The 19,347-nt window shown below is 36.8% G+C and overlaps 1 pseudogene; it reads right to left on the minus strand.

Moving 5' to 3' along the window:
• Window positions 1–10,755: 10,755 nt before the first annotated feature.
• Window positions 10,756–11,521, minus strand: LOC114625430 (annotated as a pseudogene).
• Window positions 11,522–19,347: the final 7,826 nt, after the last annotated feature.

A 19,347-nucleotide genomic window follows, 5' to 3' on the forward strand; every position in this document is an offset into this window, starting at 1 on the left:
TTTTTTTAACATTGCAAATGAATTCAGAGATCTGCCTGCCTCTGTAAGTAAAAACAATAAGTTTAGCTGGGTGAGATCCCCTCCTGAGGTTATCATTCTGACCAAGCCAGAACGGAAATACAATATGGTCCCAGGCTGACCTTAAATTCAGAAATCTGCCTGCCTTTTAAAATTTTTTTCTTTATTCTGAGATCACATTATCATTCCTACAGTTTTTCTTTTTATACATTTTAATTAAATATTTTCCTGCATATGAATATATAATTGGAAAGTCAATCATACCCTAGTTATTTAGTTGTATTTAGGATGAATTAATTACCCAAGATGAGTGAACTATGATGGATAGCTATTCCTTTCTCTTCTCACTGAGAGCTTATAAAACCGTAATATGTAAAGAGATATTCAGTTTAACTTGGCAGTTGAAAGTTTTATCATACTGTTGAATTTTCTTCCCCTAATCCTTGGATTAGAGAGAAAATAGTCCTATCTCCAAGAGAGATGGCCTAGATTCATCTTGTGTCTAACAAAAGACAGTTGAGAGGCATGACATGTTTCCACATCAGTGATCACTCTCGCTATTGTGATGAGAATTTTCAATACGTGGGCATTCTAGGGAGTGAATGGAGAATACAGCATATTGGAAGTTAGCCTTGGTTTCTTAAAGTAAAAGCACCTAACATCACAGTTTCTATTTAGTGTTAATATTCTGTCTAAACTCCACCTGTGGAATAACCGTGGAGGTGAAGTTTAGACAGAATACTAACACTTAGTTGCCTCAAGATGACTTCCTAACGTAACAAAAGAGCTTCTCTTCAAAATGTAGAGTAAACTCATTTCTATCAATATGTTTGTGAAATATATCGTGAAAATTTGAGTTAGAGTAACATAATTTACTAACAGCATTGACATTTTTAGGTTAACTATTTATCATGTATTTTCTACCTCCAAATATATAGATAGCAGTTTATAACAACTTAGATATTCTTTAAAAAGAAGGGGAGGGAGTGGAGAGATGGTTCAGCAGTTAAGAGTAACTGCAAACCTTCCAGAGGATCTGAGCTCAGTTCCCAGCACCCACAACAGGATGCAATCACATATATTTCCAACTCCAGGGCATATGATACCTTCTTATGACTTCTGTGGGCACTCACAAACATGTGTGTGCATGCATACACACACACACACACACATACCTGCACAAATAAATGTTTTCAAGCATAGATAATATGATATTGACAAATTACAAAATAGTGGTGAGAAGTGGTGGTAGAAAGAAAGAAAAGACAGGTAAGACAGGCGTAGATAATAAAGACAAGAATCAGAGACAAAGCAGATTGGTGTTTTTAAAAAATCAAGTAACTCTGAAGCTCCTAAAAGCCAAGACAAAAAGGTGAAATGAAAGAGTCCCAAAGCTGAATGTTTTTCCTTTCTCCCACCTCTCATGGTTTCCTAATATTTTATTATGACATGTTTTAAATATACAGAAAAGTTGAAAATTATGACATGACCACTATGACAACCCACAGTGTTGATTCTACAGTTAATCTTTCTTAAACTTATTTTATAACATGCATATCCATCTCTTCATTCTTAGTCTACCAAATTCTTTTATATTTTGATCTATTACTAAAGTAAGGTACAGATATCAGTGTACTCCAAATTCTTATCAATGAAGTGCTAAGTACATTTATTTATAGATCTTTTGGTGTAAAATCGATAGTGGAATTCATAAATCTGCTGAGCTTTTGCACATATGCAAATATATGGCTTCAAAACTTAAGATAAATTACAAAATATATAGTCCTTACTTTAGAAAAATCATATCTGGTTATATGCCTATGACCTTCAAATTGAAGCGGCGTCTCCTAGAATGGAGAAGGATACAAATAAAGTTCAGGAGGCTCATAAAATCCATAAGGATCCAGAGTACCAAAAAGTTATAGGATTTCCAAGGTCCTTCTACAAGATAATATAAGCAGTAAACAATTGCTGGGTGGAGACCTTCCAGGAGAGATGTCTCCAGACTGGGCAAGGAGCTCTATTGATACAATTCTCATGTGTCATTGGTAATGTCAGGAACGGCTCTTAAATGAAGTGTCTGCTGTTGAGTCACCCACACTCTTGTAAGTTACTCCAATAAATACATTGGTTCATCAGACTAGACTGGGATAAACTAACTTCTTTGTTTTGGCACAGGTGCCCATTCTGGGTCATACGTCTCAAGGAAAAGTCTGGCAATTTGCTCCTTCCAAGACAATAGGTTTGAACCCCAAACTTACTGATTTATTTGTTTAAATTAGTTTTGCCATATGTATAGCATCATATGGATGAAATACAGTAGAGTATATATTTTTGTGGTATAAGACTTCTTTTACTCAGCACAACGTTTTTGAGTTTCATATGTGCTGCATGTAAAAGCTATTACTATACTCCAGTGATAAAAGTTTACTACACATTTTAAATTAAATTCTAGTCTTAAATTCCAGTAAATTCATGCCCTTTATCTATCAAGGCTCACATTTCATCTGTACTCTCATTTGTACATAAGTGTAACCTGCCATGTTCCTCTCATCATTATCTTTTCAGTTCCTTCTTATAAGCTTCAGGTCACCCAGTGGCTTTGCCTGAATGAGCTCAATTATTACTGACACACTCTGTCATCAGGTATCTCCCCTTTTCACTGATTTTTTTCCACATATTATTCTTCACCTTTTTTTTTTTTTGTAGAGAGCTGTTTCATCCTCTAGATCTTCCAAAAAAATTTTGCCTACCTGGTTTTCCTACTCCTGTGCCTGTATGCATTACATCCAGTCTTAGCATTATGCCACGTAACTGTACTTAATAACAGGAGCTATCTCATATAAATGATCCCATTTTCATGGATCCTTTGATTCTTTTACATGTAGAGGGAGAAAATCACAGTAAATCGAGTAGAGAATTACAGTAAATTAGGTCTCCAATTCTCCCTGAAAGCCTCTCATTTTCCTGAACCTTTTGGTGTAAATATCAAAGAAGTTGTTTGATACTTTCTGCCAATTTGAAATTATTTTGCTATCAACTTTCCAGAGTTAAACTTTTGACTTGATCTATTATCAGCTGACTATTGGGACCGGAAAACGAACCCCAGTTACTCTATATGTTGCTTCAGAATAGTGGTGGGATTGGAGTTTTATTGCATGCTGGAAGGAAAAAAATATCAGCTGCCAAGATAGTGTTCTTGATATGTCTTTATGGTATAATTCTCCACTTAAATTTGACATCCATAATTAAATGTACCTTTACGCATGCTGATAAACACGCATATTTCCTCTTATTTGAGATAGGAAGAAATGCAAAAGACATAATTTTAAAATATGTTGTTGTCTTAGTTACTATTCTATTGCTATAAAGAGACATCACAAACAAGGCAACTTATAAAAGAAAGCCTAAACACGTATTTAATTGAAGATTTTCTTGCAGTTTCAGGGGATGAGTGATCATCATGGTGGGAAGCATAGGAGCAGGTAGACAGGGACAGGTTTGGAGCAATAACTGACAGTTCACATCCTGATCCACAGGCAGGAGACAGAGGGCCTCTAAAACCTCAAAGCCCGCTTCCAGTGACATACTTCCTCCAAGATTGACACACCTCATAGTTTTTCCTAAACAGTCTACTAACTGGGAACCAAACATTCAAATAAATGAGCCTATGGGGGGCATTCTAATTCAAACTACCACAGTTGGTGTCTAACATTTTAAGCAAAATATAATGTAAAAGTCAAGAGTGTACTTCAAAGTGTCTCTGTATAATTATATACCATACTTCATAGTACAAGTAAGAATACTTGAAAGAAAAATAAGTGGTACATTCTTTGAAAATTACAATCGTTTGGACCAATTTCACATAAAATATGTTAAAATGTATAACATTAAAGTATTATAAAAATAACTTTCCTAGGACTTTGTAGGTTTTTACCTTCTTTTATTAAGAACTGACCACAATAGGGCACTTAACAGACAAAATTATGGTACTGACATTCCATCTTGGCTTCAAAAGAACTAAATGTCTGTTTTGAGTAAAACTCCTAGCCACCTCCAATTTCGCTCATGCTTCTAGGTGTGTATCTAAAAAATATATTGTTAATGCAATAAATATAAAATCCTTGTTGAAGCTATAACTCTATAAATGAGCCCAACTGTAGATTTATTGGAAAATGACAATTAACTTTGGTTAGCAGTTAGAAGATTATTAAATATGTTCAGGCTCAGTATCTCTTTTGATGTGTTTAAAATTCATAAGGTATGTGTAATAGGTGATGTACAATAATTTCTCCAAGATCACATAGGTCAGGAAACAAGCACTCAAACTTGGTCATTAGAATTTATGTCTAATTTTATTCCTCTTCTATCCAATTTTCCAATTAAAGCAGAAGATGACACAGAAGTGAAAATAGGGTCATAAGCAATCAACAGCATATATAATTTTACAATATAAGATTCTAAGTGATATGGAGATAGATTAGTTGATAAAATAGTTGTCCCAATACATACATAAAAAGCAAGAGTTTTCTGTAGCATTCCAATAATCCCTACACTGGGGAGATGGAAACAGTCGCATCTCTAGGGCTCACTGGCAAACTGATGAGTCCCAGGTCCCAATGAAAGATTTTTTTCAACAAACAATATAGAAAGCTTCTGATAAATAATACCCAAGATTGACCTCTGACCAACACATGTATACAAATACATGTGGATCCATACCCATGCACACACACTTACACACACACATACACATACACATGCATGCATGTGCATACATATATACAAGACTCTGTACAACATGTCCAGATGAAATTATCAGGAGGCATCTTTGCATGATACTGCTTTAGACCTTTCATTTTTACAGAGAGGAGATACAGTAAGTTTCTTTCACATTTCAAAATTCTTGTGGTTTCTTCATTTAGATCTAAATGAAATATGCAAGTAGTCCAGGTTTGTATGTCATTTATAAACATAACTCCCTGCTAGATTTTGGGAAGATTCTAAAATGATTTAAATGACTTCCTGAGTATTAAATAGCTTGTGAAGAGCGAGATCTTGATGAATTGTGTGTAATCAGAGACACAAATCCAAGACATGAATATTAAAATTCCCCTCAATTACTTATGCTGCAAAGCAAAATGGAAGATGAGTTTGCAGGGAAATAGTTTAGTTTATTCCTTTCCTACACTGTCACAAAGTCTATGAAAAGTAAAAGGTCTAACGAACACCAGTGCCCATTTGTACATTTTTTACTTCAAAACCACCACCTATTGTTGCAGCTAGAGGAAGTTAGTGTCAAACATCTCTTGCCCTGTGAGTGTCTACAAATGGTCAGTGGGAGTCCTCAGCACCATAGATAGTTTAGATACTTGCTTTTGGGGTACTAAACAGATTGAGTTTAAGTCAGTAGAATTTTTTTTCAATAAAAACCTTAAACGTTTTCCAGGAGAATATCTTTTAATGATCTTTTCCACATGAGTTAAGAGTTTAAGGAACAAAGCCCCAGAGGAGAAAAAATTCTATATTAATATATTCATTATGGAAAATTGTATGTAAGGTCTTCAAGATCTTTACAATAGAACCACCATATGATCTAGCAATTCCACTAGTCAGTACAAATGCAAATTGATGAAACCAGCACCTAGAAGAAATGTTTGCCTTCCACATTCATTAAAGCCTTAGTCACAACAGTCAAAATGTTGAAACCTGTGTCCATGAGTTGTCAAATGAATAACAAAATAAATAACTGTAGCATACATATACAATAGAATTTTATTTAGCCATTATAAAAGGAATGAAATCTTGTCATATGTGACAACATGGATGGACTGGAAACTAATCATTACATTTGTAGTACATAATAATGTACTATACATCCAAAAGCTAGAAGAAAGAGTTATTGAAAGTGTTCACCACAAATAAAGAATATTCTTGAGGAGGTAAATATGTTTAATAAGATTTAAATATACATATGCATCCGTCATGTTCATTCATGGAACATTACTTAGTGTTCCATTAATATGTGTATGATTTTTATGTTTCTGTGTATTAATTAAAAATTAGAAAAGTAAAGCACCAGGATAAATTATCAACCATTATATCTTAATTTGGAATTCACATTAAACTACATTTCATATAACAAAGTGTTATAATTGAAAAAAAGTAGAAGTGAGGTTTAACTAATAGGTGTTTGTAAATAAGCTCTTGGGAAAGTACTCTATCACTATTTTGGAGACAAGGGCTTGATACATTGCTTAGGCAAAGCTGAACTCATTGTATGGCCCGGGCAGGCTGTGAACTTGCACCCTTTTTACAATGGTCTCCTAAGTAACTGGTTTAATAGACATGATCTACCATGCCCAGGAAGACTGTTACTTTTGCTTGTTGGCTTGGTTTCATCCTCCATTTCTCCTTTAAGAGGAACATCTTTGTGATACGACATTTATTTGACGGAAGATTTACATTGAGTTTACATGGAAGAAGTATGCTACCAATAAACTGGAAGAGTTGTAAGAGTTGACACGTTAGATATAAACTGAATTTCCATATAATATTACTCTAATGAGAAATTTAATATTGGTATCATTGCATTTTAGATAAAAAAAATCTAGAAATACAAAAATAAGAAAAACTGAGACTTAAGTAAAGAAATAATTTGAACTATTTGGAGTAGCTGCCCACCCTATGCCATTTTCCTTTTGCAATTGCTTCCCTATACATAAGAACTCATAGGTTTTTATTCTTCTCCATGCAAGTCTACTTTTCTCTAACATCAATTCTACAAAGCTAGTTACTACCACAAAGATATACCATACAGGAAAATATACTGTGATAGTCCTAAGAAAATTGAACTGACTTATAGAACTACAGGTTTAAATCAACTGTATCAAATGTTTAAAAGTGGTATCTTAATATGTTGTAAATAGATCAGTCCTTCTGGACTATTCCATGTGTTGTGGACTTTGAAATATCAGGTCTCCTACTCTTCTGAGCTGGAAGACATAGCACGCCTTTTGTGAGACAGAAGGGTTATTTAGCAAATAAAGAATAATTTTTCAAGTGTTACAGGTGGACATATGGTTGCATTGATCTGAAAATGATTAACTGACTTAGACATCCAGAAAGTGGAAAAATAATTATTCTGGGCAAAGGTTAATTTGTTGTACTGCATTGTTTGGCACCAAAAGGTGTAGTCTAATCACTTTCTGGTGCTGCAAGTGTGTATCAATTCCAGCAGTGGGTGTGCAGTTGATTATCCGCCAGTGGCAGGCTTCTGAGATGCTATTTTAGCTGGGGCCAGCTTGTAGTTATTATAATGATTTGACACTTCTGCCCAAATTTAGTGTCAGGAAAGTTGAAGTCTCATTAGTTAGGAATAGTATCTAGAGTGTGAGGCTATGCATTCAAAGTTGTCATTTGTTGGATTTAATTTTAAAACCAAAGTCACACAAATGTATCAATTCCATCCAAATGATCGCAGGCAATATTTGGGGATATTTTTTCATGGTGGCCTACCTTGAGAAAGTTACTAAAACAATGTATTCTTCACGCCTCTAGGTTTTATATTCAGCCACTGTTTGGTGACTTTGTGGAAAGTACCATTCTATCTTAATGATTTTTCTTCTATAAGGTGGTGCCTACTATATTCATGGAATCTATACATCTAAGATATACCATCTCAATGCAATTTCTATTTCTTTCCTTGTGAACTATATGGCTTTAGAATTAAAACAGTGTGAACATCCATCTTTTCTGTTTCTTCATCACTCTTCCCATCCATTTTCCAATTGGTTGTAAGGAAATTCAAATGTCATAATACTAAGGATATTCTAATTCCTGAGATCTGACTATAGTCACTTTTAGGTCTGAAGTACTGAAGTCATCTTCCTTAGTCTGAGACTGGGGAAAAGGATGGCCTTTGTCTGATAGCTAATTGAAAATTTTTAAGAGGTAATTTCAAGCTTTAACTAGGTCTTTGTGTAGCTAACAGAGTAGTCATTAAGAGGTATATGGCTTAGTAATGGGCCATTTCTTATTCTTGGAAGACTCAAAGAGGTACAATTTGAGAGAAAGGGGATAAAAGAAAAGAGGTAACATTGCTTTACATAATAATACGCTGTATTAACTCCATTGTAAGAAGAATGACCTTGTAAATTATAGAGCATTGTGAAATTCTTTGCTTTTTTTCCTCCTTACTGGGATCATTTATATTGTCTTTGTTTGTTCTCTGAAGATGGTGAGTGACTGAATGTGCATACACATAGGTATGTGTTAGAGTAGTTAACCATAGAACAATCAAAAGACTTAACCACAACTCATACCAGAAGATAAAATTTAAAAAAGCTAAGATTATAATATAAGAGCAGTTTCAGTGTAGACTAGGATGCCTCCACAGGACAAGTATCTTTTTTGACCCTGAGCCACAATTTCAGAGTTAGAAATAAATGAGAAACCAGGGAGATATACCCTAGGCTTAAACAAGACCTGTGCAGAACACTACCTTGAAAGATGGGTAAAGATTTTCAAAAGCATTCATATGGAATTTGAATATATCTTCCCACATATATATTGGGTCCTTTCATTTGGAGGGAAACATATTTGGCTATTGTTGTTTTGTTTTTTATTAATGGTGGTGGTGAGTTTTTCTTTTTTTTCTTCCTTCCTTTTTCCCTCCCTCCTTTGCCCCCTCTCTTTCTGAGATTGTTTCTCTTTCCATATCTATTGTAATTCTCAACCATACAGAGATTTCCAATATGTGCATGTTAATGTTAAATCATCTAACACTTGGAAAAACAGAAGAAGAAACTACCCTATCTCAGATTTCCTATTCTCTATGGCACATTCAGTCCATTACAAAATACTGTCCCAATTTCATGCAAGAGCTGCAGTGGAGTGGCCAGAGAGGGGCAGCAGAATGGTTGGCAATGACCTATAAGACAAAGGAGACTTCTGTGTGGATAGCAGGTTGAAGGAAGTGAGTACTTCCTAAAGATATGGCTTGACACATTCATTAATGTTTTTGTTATAGTCCTGATTACAATCTATCAATAGGTTCTATTACCTTAGGAAAACAGACATATAAGGCTTAGAACATAAAACTCTAAAATAGTGATTTTTCTTTTCAGTGATGAGAAAAATCAAAGTCTAATGTAGCTTTGACCTTCAAGGAAGTAGAGTGATAAAAGAATTCTTTGAACAAGAATCTGCAACTATCAGGTGTCATAACCCATGTTCAGGAAGAAGGAACTGCATAGAGATATCCAAAAGAGTCTGAATAACTTTTTGATCAATAAGTTCTACACAACTGTCTGTTTACTCTCAAACCTCAATAAAGGTAGTTTTCTGAATCTTTAGTTCTTTAATTTCTTCTTTTAAGTTTAGTTAAATTATTTTTTATGTATTCACCTTATATCCAGCTCACTGCCCTCCTCCCAGTGACCCCTCCCACAATTTTTTCTGCATCCCTAATCCCCTTCTCCTCTGAGTGGGTGGAGGCCACCCTGGATATCCCACTACCCTGGCACATCAAGTCTCTTAGAAGCCAGATAAAGAAGCTCAGCTAGTAGAACATATCTCACATACAGGTGACAGCTTTTGGAATAGCCTCTGTTCTAGTTCTTCAGGACACACATGAAGGCCAAGTTGCACATCTGCTACTTATGAGTGGGGAAGCCTAGGTCCAGCCTGTGTATGTTCTTTGGTTGGAGGTTCAGACTCTCAGTTCACCAAGGGTCTAGGTTAGTTGGTTTTCCTGTGGAGTTCCTTCCTGGGCCCACAATACTTCCTGCTATTCTTCTATAAGAGTCCCCAAGCTCCATCCACTGTTTGGTTGTTGCATTTGCCTGCAAAACTCATAATGTTTTTTGTTTTAATAGCTGAATAGTATTCCGTTGTGTGGATGTACCACATTTTCTTTATCCATTCTTTAGTTGAAGGACATCTAGATTGTTTCCAGTTTCTGGATATCATAAATAAAGCTGCTATGAACATATATGAGCCAATGTCTTTGGGGGATGTTGGAGCGTCTTTTGGGTATATGCCCAGGAGTGGTATAGCTGTATCTTGAGGTAGAACTATTCCAAATTTTCTGAGAAAAGACCAAATTGATTTCCAAAGTAGTAGTATAAATTTTCACTCCCACCAGCAATGAGTGTTCCCCTTGCTCCATATCCTTCCAGCATGTGCTATCTCTTGAGTTTTTGATCTTAGCCAGTCTGATGGAACTTCATAGCTATTTTGATTTGCATTTCCCTGATGACTAAGGACTTTGAACACTTCTTTAAGTGCTTCTTGGCCATTTTGAGAATCTCTGTTTAGTCTGACCCCCATTTTTAAATTGGGCTATTTGGGTTGTTGGTGTCTAACATCTTGAGTTCTTCATAGGTTTGGAGTATTAGCCCTCTGCCAGATATAAGATTGGTGAAGATTCTTTCCCAACCTGTAGACTGCCAATTTTTTTTCTTAATAATAATGGTACTTTATTCACAGGTTAAATTGACAGCTGTTCTTCATATCCCTTCCACCAAACATACTCATCTCTTACACAAGACAATGTTTTTACATTAAACCGGTCATGTCTACAGATTGGTAGTTTCCAGAACAAAAACAACAGCAATGCTGGAAAAGATTCTGAATTATCAGAAACTCTCAGGCTTTTAACACACTTAAAAATTCATATTTTTTTGCACATCTACAAAGTACACATTTGCTTCCCCACCCTATGCAAATTTGACCCTAAGAGTTCTCTTTCACCAAGTCATAGACATAGATATGAAAATCATTGTCAAACTTGATGAAGTACACAGAGGGCTCCTCTTGGAGCCATCTTCTTTGATATATTCCACATGTTTACCTATCAGGCCACCTGCAACTCCTTCTGGCTCCCTGTCTGCTGGAGGAGATGCACTGGACTCTGACATGATACGGAGGTTGCCCTCTTTATAACCATCCAGAAGCTGATACATGTATAATACAGGATCTTTCTTATAAATAATGTAAAACCAGGCGTTCATGATAGGTGCTTGGGCCAGGACCATCCCCTCCATTCATCCTTAGAGCCATGCTCACCCTCAAACATGTGTTCCACTGCTTTGCCAATTATGGCATTAGCAAGGCGCAAATCGCTGACTGGAGAAAACAACACCTTATCAGGAAGGATTTTAAGCTTTAAAATCCTTTCATCTCTGTGAAGTTCCAGTCCATAGACACAGTTAATCCCATCATATTTCACCAGATAGAGAGAGAGGTTGATAGGCACCTGATCCAGCACCGTTCCTTTCCACTGTGTGATTGGCTCATCACTTTTCTTCGACCCATCACTTTCCTTCGACCTGTGAGAAATTCTGCAGCCCACAATGTTTCTTCGGGGTCGGGATGAAGATCTGCTCCTCTACCTCTTTCGAGAAGCTTTTTTTCCCCTTGATGATTGTGGAGCCAATGTGGTAGCCTACAGCTTCTCCCATTTGCTCTTTTGCTGCAGCTTTTTGTCAGGAGTCTTCATATCTACTCACTGTCTGGGTTTGCAGCACTCACGTGCCCGAATCAGACAGAAGACTGTTGCCTCCTCCACTGCGAGCCTTGAGCGAAGGATGACCAGCCTGCTAGCAGCTCAGTGAGCGCCTATGCCCAAGTGTCAGAGGCAGCAGTACCTGGGCCACTTAAGAGCTTCCAGCAGTCCTGCTGCCACTGCAGTCCTCTCCCTCTTTTCCTAATGATAGCCCCGCGAGAGGCCCCCCCTTCCTGCCAAACACAGTTCTGCCAAACACAGTTCAACTGACTCCTCTCCTACTCCACACCATGGTTCTAAGTTCTCTCTTCTGTTTTGACCCGACTTTTCTTGATTGCTCATCTTCTTGAGGATATGAACCTACCAGAGTCTGCAGTCCAATTTACACAACAATGGCAGCTGTGAATGGGAAGTCCAAGAATCTGGTAGTTGCTCAGTCCCAGGAGGCTAGGTATTTAAGCTGGTCTTCTGTATAAGCTGGAATATTGAAAAAATAGGTTCCAACAGATGTCCTGTCCTGGCAAGTAAGTGAAAGCAGGTAAAGAAGAAGCATAGGCTGCCGATTTGTCCTATTGACAGTGTCGTTTGCCTTACAGAAGCTTTGCAGTTTCATGAGGTCCCATTTATCATTCTTGAACTTAGAGCATAAGCCATTGGTGTTTGTATAGGAACTGATCCCTCTACCAATACATTCAAGAGTTTTTTCATTTTTTCTTCTATATGAGTCTTAGTGTATCAGGTTTTATATTGAGGTTCTTGATCCATTTGGACTTTAGTTTTCTGCAGAGTGGTAAGTATGGATCTATTTTCATTCTTTACATGCAGACATCCAATTAGGCCAGCACCATTTGTTGAAGACGCTTTTCTTCTTTCATTGTATGGTTTTGGCTTCTTTATAAAAAATCAAGTGTGCATAGGCGTATGGGTTTATTTCTTGGTCTTCAGTTTAATTCCATTGATCAATCTGTCTATTTCTGTACCAATACCATGCAGGTTTTTTTTATCACTATTGCTCTGTAGTACAGCTTGAGATCAGGGATGATGATTCCCCCAGAAGATCAGGATTATTTTGGTTACCCTGGGTTTTTGTTTTTCCATATGAAGTTGAGAATCACTCTTTCAAGGTCTGTAAAAATTGTGCTGGGATTCTGATATGTGTTGCAATGAATCCATACATTCCCTTTGGTAAGATGGTCATTTTCATTATGTTAATCCTACCTATACATGAGCATGGGAGATCTTTCCATCTTCTGATATCTTCTTCATTTTTTAATTCATGGACTTGAAGTTCATATTAGTCAGCTATTAGACAAGGACATCATGAATTTTGCACGCAAATGGATGGAACTAGAAAATATCATCCTGAGTGAGGTAACTCAGTCCCCAAAAGTCATGCATGATATATACTCACTGATGTGTGGCTATTAGCAAAAAATTTCAGGATACCTATGATATACCACACAGACCCAAATACCTTAAAGGAGAAGGAAAGGCCAAGTAAGGATGCTTAAATCCCACTTAGATGGAGAAATAAAATAGTCATAGGAGATAAATTGAGGGAGGGACCTAGATGGAACAAGGGAGTAGGAAGGGAATAGGGCAATAGGACCAGGTATGGGAGAGACAGCAAAGAGGCCCAGATGGCCAGAAGAATGAACGGAAATAAGCAACTGCCAGGGGTTTTGGGGGGGGGAATTCTAAGAAGTCCCAGAGACTTGGAATTGGGGAGGCTTTCAAGAGTCAATGTGGGTAACCTTAGCCAAAATGCCCAACAGTGAGGATATGGAACCTGAAGAGACCACATCTAGGAATCAGACAGGACCCCCAGTGGAAGTATAGGGACACCGACTCACATACAAAACTTTGGAGACAAAATTGATCCTGTCTAAAAGAAATGCAGAGGCAAAGATGGAGCAGAGACTGAAAGAGTGGCCAACCAATGACTGACCCAACCTGAGACATTTGAAGCTATGCATTATTCTCTAAGTACTACTTTGTTTATATTTCTCAAAACTTGATGTTACATATTAATTTTTCATCATAATACATTTCCTGAACTGTTATGACTTCTTTAATCCAGACATTGTTTCTTAGATATTTAGAGATTTCTAATTTGTCATATTAACCTGGTACCTAATTCCACTATGATTAAATATCAAACAGAACTCTATTTTATTTCAGTGTTTGAAAATTTACTAGAAATTCTTGTATGAAACAGACAACAATTACCTTACTCCTTTGCCTGGTTTTAAGTTCAATTATTTGTCTTTTATTTTTAGCTATAAGCATTCATTTATAATGTCTTGATACAGACACTTATCACATTTATTTACAAGTACTTTTCTTATTCTTTAGGTGATTGTTTTCCATTCTTGATAGTGTTCTTTAAGATAGGAATGTTTTTCAATATTGATGAGAATCCATTTTGTCTATTTTCTCTTGTCTGTATTTTTATACCTAAGAAGAAGATACCATTGCTTAATTACAGGATATGAAGATTTTCCTTTGTTTTCTTTTTCTATGAGCTCTACCATAGTTTGCTGTTCTTGTTATATATTTTTTTCAACATTTAACCTTTGGCTCATTTCAAGTTTGCATATGATATAAAGTGAGACCATATTGTTTTGCATTAGTATTTCCATTATGCCAACACCAATTGTTGAGAGAATCATTCCTTTGTCTATTGAATGGTCAGTGTGAATCAATTTGCCATAAATGTTTAGATTTGTTTCAGGACTCCTAATTCTACTCCATTGATGACTGTTTATCTTTATACTGACAATACATTTTTATGATTATAGTAACTTTGCAGTAACTTTTGAAATTAGAAAGCAAGATGCTTCCAAATTTTTCCCTTTAAGTTTGTTCTAGATATTCTGAGGTTTTTTTTTAACCAGATCTTTAGCTACATAATCACAATAATCAAATTCATAAAGCTACATGCAGGTTTAATCGAGCATGAAAAACAAAAATAATATTTTAGTACATAAAATAATTAATAAAAATTGAAGTGTTCATAACTTGTTAAATTTTTATCAAAACAGCATATGAATACAACCAAAAATATATGAAAACAATGTCTAGAAACACATATCAAAATTACCTGAAATCTAAGAACTTCTATTTTAAAAAAATGTAAATATCTCTATGTAAGATATGAGAAAAGTTTAGAAACATAAAAGATGGAAAACTGGCCTGTCCGGTAGAGAGGCGTCTGTCTGTCTCTCTCTCTCTCTCTCTCTCTCTCTCTCTCTCTCTCTCTCTCTCTCTTTCTCTCTTCTCAATCCCTTCCTCCTAAACCTTTTTCAAAAAATAGGGATTTTTTTTGTCACATAATATATCCTGATTATGGTTTCTGCTCCTCCTACTCCTCCAAGTCCCTCCCCTCTCATCTGATTCCACCCCCTTTCTATTCCTTATTAGGAAACATATAGGCTTCTAAGGGATAATAGGAAAATAAAATATAATATAGACTGAAGAAACTGAATACATCAGAAAAGACAAAAACACAACAAAAGCAGAAGGAAGAGTCCTGCCCAGAGGGCTCATGAAATAGAAATGCAGATATTCACTTGTCTGCACACTCAGGAATCCTATAAAAACACTAAACTGTACAATATAATATAAATTATATTAGAGTAAAAAGAGAAGAATACACATATAAATAATGTTTATTTTTTAAAGGCCCTAACACACCATTTGAGATAAGGATGTTCTGATGATGCTGTTGGCCATCTATTGCAGCCTGCCTTTAAAAATAGTTTGTTTCCCTAGTAAGACTCCATGAAGAAAACTAAAAATTAATTAATAAGTGGGCATCAATGGAGATAGTTTCTGGGTTAGACCCAGGGCATGCGCCCACTTCTTTCAGCTCTAGGACCCCATCAGGTGCAGGCCAGTGTAGGCTCTGTGCATGCTGCCTCAATTTTTGTGCCTTCATATGTGCTTGATCCTTTTGCTTTTGAAGGCCTTATTTATTCAGTGTTCTCCATCCCTTCTTGCTCTTCTTACACTCCTTGCTCTTCTGCAGCGTTCTGTAAGAGGAGGGATTTGATAGAGGCATCCTCTTTAAGGCTGAGGGTTTCAAGGTCTCTCATTCTGTGCATAAGGTCTTGATGTGGGTCTCTTTGTGTTCCTCTCTTCTTCAGGAAGATGCTTCTCTGATGATGACTGAGCAAAGCGCTAAGCACTGATCTATGAATATAGGAGAGTGGTATGAAGAATCATTTTATTGCTTTATTTTTATTGTTATTATTATTATTATTATTATTGTAGTAGTATTTGATTTTACTCTAGATCCCTAGGATATCTAATCTCAGGTCTTAGTCACCCAAGCAGTGCTGGATATGGGATCTTTGTTGTATAGTGGGCCCTAAGTCAAATCAGATGTTGGTTGTTACTCCCACAAACTTTGTGTCACCATTGCACTAGCATATGTTATAGGCAGGAAATATTGAAGACTAATGAATTTGTGGCCAGCTTGGGATGAAAACCTCTATGTAGGCACAAGCTTGATTTCTCCATGTTCAATGATTTTTGTAAATGTTGTCTTCAGCAATGGGGCCTTGATATCAGTTTGTGAAGGACAGAATATAGTTATGGCAACAGCCTGAGTTGTTTGGAAGTTCCCATGGAACCCCTTTGGGCAACAACTCAATTATATGTAATTCAATCCCAGTATTAGAAGCTTCATTCGGTGAAAGGGACATGGCCAGCTGGAGCTCTATGTTCTCCATCAGTTGAAAATTTTATTTAGATTTTCTTCATATTTGTATCTATTTTAGGATGATTCTTCTGTATTAGATTCCAAACTAACTCATCTAATGGTTAATTTTCTCTGTCTTTCCTCATATTCTTTCCTCTGTCCCCTCTTCCCTCCCATTCTTTACTTCATCCTAATGTTTCAGCCCCCCCCCAGCATCCATCCATAACTATTTTTCCTTTCCTAGAAAGATCTATTTCCCAGCTCACTCTCAGCCTTTACTCCATACCTAACCTCTGTGGTTATATGTATTATAGCTCGGTTATCATTGATTCAACAGCTAACATCCACATATAAATGAATACATACAATATTTCTCTTTCTGTGTCTGTGTTAACTTACTCAGGATGATTTTTTTCTAGTTCCATCCATTTGTCTGTAAGCTTCATTGTAGGGCTGTGATACGATGGCTGGTTTTGGTCAAAGGGCTGGCTGGAAATAGCCAGGAGACCCAACTGGTGTCCATTGCCTGTGAGGGATGGGCATCTATTTTGCTGCACTCTCAGAATCCAGGCTTCTTACACGTGGCATAGATCTCCATTTGGCCTGCACTATTTAGTCACACAGGCCATTGCAGCCCCTCCAAAGTGCACAGGTAGAGGACATGACTACAAGTCTCAGGCCCTAGAGAGAATTACATACTAATGAAGGCCAGAGGGCTGAGCCAATTAAGCATTCTTCCCCAGGCTCTCCCCCTTTCTCCCTCCCTATTTAACTCAGGTCTGCCCTGAGTTTCACTGGGGGTACATCCAGATCCATCTACCATCTGCCATGAAAATAAACCATTCTGGAACCATGGACTTTCTCATGTCTTTGGGGCCTGCCATGGGAAAATGTAGGGCCTAACTTCCTGCCTGGAGGACCTCTCTGTATTCTAGCCACAGGGACCCACATCTTCAAGCAAGCTAGCCGAGCCACCAAGTCTGCTAAGTGAGTACAGTAACTGAGTCCCTCCCATGGGGTGCTGCCCGGGCCTCTCTCTTCTCTTCCCCCCTCGTTTCTCTTGGCTGTGGGTCAGCTGGTTGCGCACCCACATGCCCCCCAGTCTCCGTCCTTCTGCGGCCTCTCAGTGATCTGAGAGCCCAAGGGCTTGAGACCAATCGGTCCCTGGACACCTCCTGGCCCAGGGATCCCCAATCCAATAGCACTGCACCCCCGCGGAACTACCAGACTGAGAACTCCCCCTGCCTGGCAGGACCCTGTAGTGCCTGCCCAGTGCCATGCATGGAGTAAGCTCAGTCAAGACTCCCTTGCTCCAGTCTCTTTGGAGCCGTGGGAGTCACAGCAACCCAACAAGATTCAAGAACCCACGCCTGCGTCCACACATGAGCTAATCATTTTCCCACACTTCATGACATAATTTTTTAATATTCCATTGTGTAATTTATCACATTACCTTATCCATTTATCTATTGAAGAACATCTAGGTTGTTTCCAGTTTCTATCTATTATGAATAAAACAGCAGTGAACATGCTTGTGGAAGTGTCTATATGGTAGGATGTAGAGCCATATCACTCTTTGGATATATACCCAAGAGTGGTATGTCTGGATTTTGAGGTAGACTGATTCCCATCTTCCTGAGGTACCACGTGTATTTGTGTGTGTGTTGATTTAAAGTAGTTTTATGAGTTTCTGTATTTCCTCAGTTTCTGTTGTTTATATTCCCCTTTAATACATACTTTTGTTAATTTTATATTCTTTTTTTGCCTTTTAGTTCATTTGAATAAGAGTTTGTCAATTTTATTGATTTTTTTTCTCAAAGACCCAATTTTTTTATTTCATTGATTTTTAAAAATTTTTTCTTTGTTTCTATTTTATTTTTATCAGCATGTGTTCTATGATTTCTTACCATCTACTCTTTTAAAGTGGGTGTGGGTTCTTCTTTTTGTTCTAGATATTTTTGGTATGTTGTTAACTTTTTATGAAGGTACTTAGTGCTATAAACTTGCCTACTAGAGCTGCCTTCCTGTGCCCCCAAAATTTGGGTGTGTTGTGCACTCATTTTTATTCAATTCTGCAAGTTCTTTAATTTCCTGATTTCTCTCTTTACTTATTTTTCATCCAGAAGGGAATTGTTCAGTCTCCATGATTTTTGTAAACTTTCTGTTGTTACTGTTATTGTCTATATCCAGTTTTATTCCACGGTGGTCAGATGGGTGTTATTTCAATTTTCTGTTGAGATTTGCTTTTTGTCCTAGTGTGTGTTCAGTTTTGGACAGAATTCTATTAGGTGCTGAGAAGAAGGTATATTTTTGTGTTTGGTTGAAATATTCTGTAAATATCTGTTATGTATAATGTTAGTTAGCTTCAGCATTTCTGTTTAGATTTTTTCTGGATGATCTGTCTATCTATTGGCAAGAAGAGGTATACAGGTCTTCCACTGTCCATGTGAGAGGGTCAATACATAATTTGATCTGTAGTGTTTCTTTTATGAACTAAGATACCTTGTATTTGGTTCATAGATGTTAAGAATTGCAATAGTCTCTTGGTGAATTGTTCCTTTGATAAATGTGTACTATCCTTTTCTGTCTCTTCTGACTAGTTTTGGTTTGAAGTCTATTTTATCATATATTAAAATGGTTACACCAGCTTGCTTCTGGTATCCATATGCTTAGAATATATTTTTTCCAATCTTTAGCCCTGACATGATATCTATCCTTGTTGTTAAGGTGTGTTTCTTGAATGCAGCAAAAGGTTATGTCTTGTTTTCACATACATTCATTTAGTGTGTATCTTTTCATTGAGGAATTGAGACCATTGATGTTGAGAGATACTAATAAACATTTTTTGTTGACTCTTATTTTTTTTAGTATATGTGTTTCCCCTCTTGTTTTGCTGGTTGAATTTGGTTAATTGCTTTAGTTTGGAGTTTTTCTTCTAGCATCTTCTGTAAGGCTGGAGTTGTAGATAGATACTGCTTAAATTCTGTTTTATCGTGGAATACCTTATTTTCTCCACCTGCTGTGATTGGGAGTTTTTCTGGGTATAGTACTCTGGGCTGGCATGGATGATCTCTTAAAGTCTGCAGGACATCTGTCTAGGCCCTTCTGATTTTGG

The sequence above is a fragment of the Grammomys surdaster genome, unplaced genomic scaffold, assembly GCF_004785775.1.
Source record: "Grammomys surdaster isolate TR1022 unplaced genomic scaffold, NIH_TR_1.0 217, whole genome shotgun sequence".
Taxonomy (NCBI): domain Eukaryota; kingdom Metazoa; phylum Chordata; class Mammalia; order Rodentia; family Muridae; genus Grammomys; species Grammomys surdaster.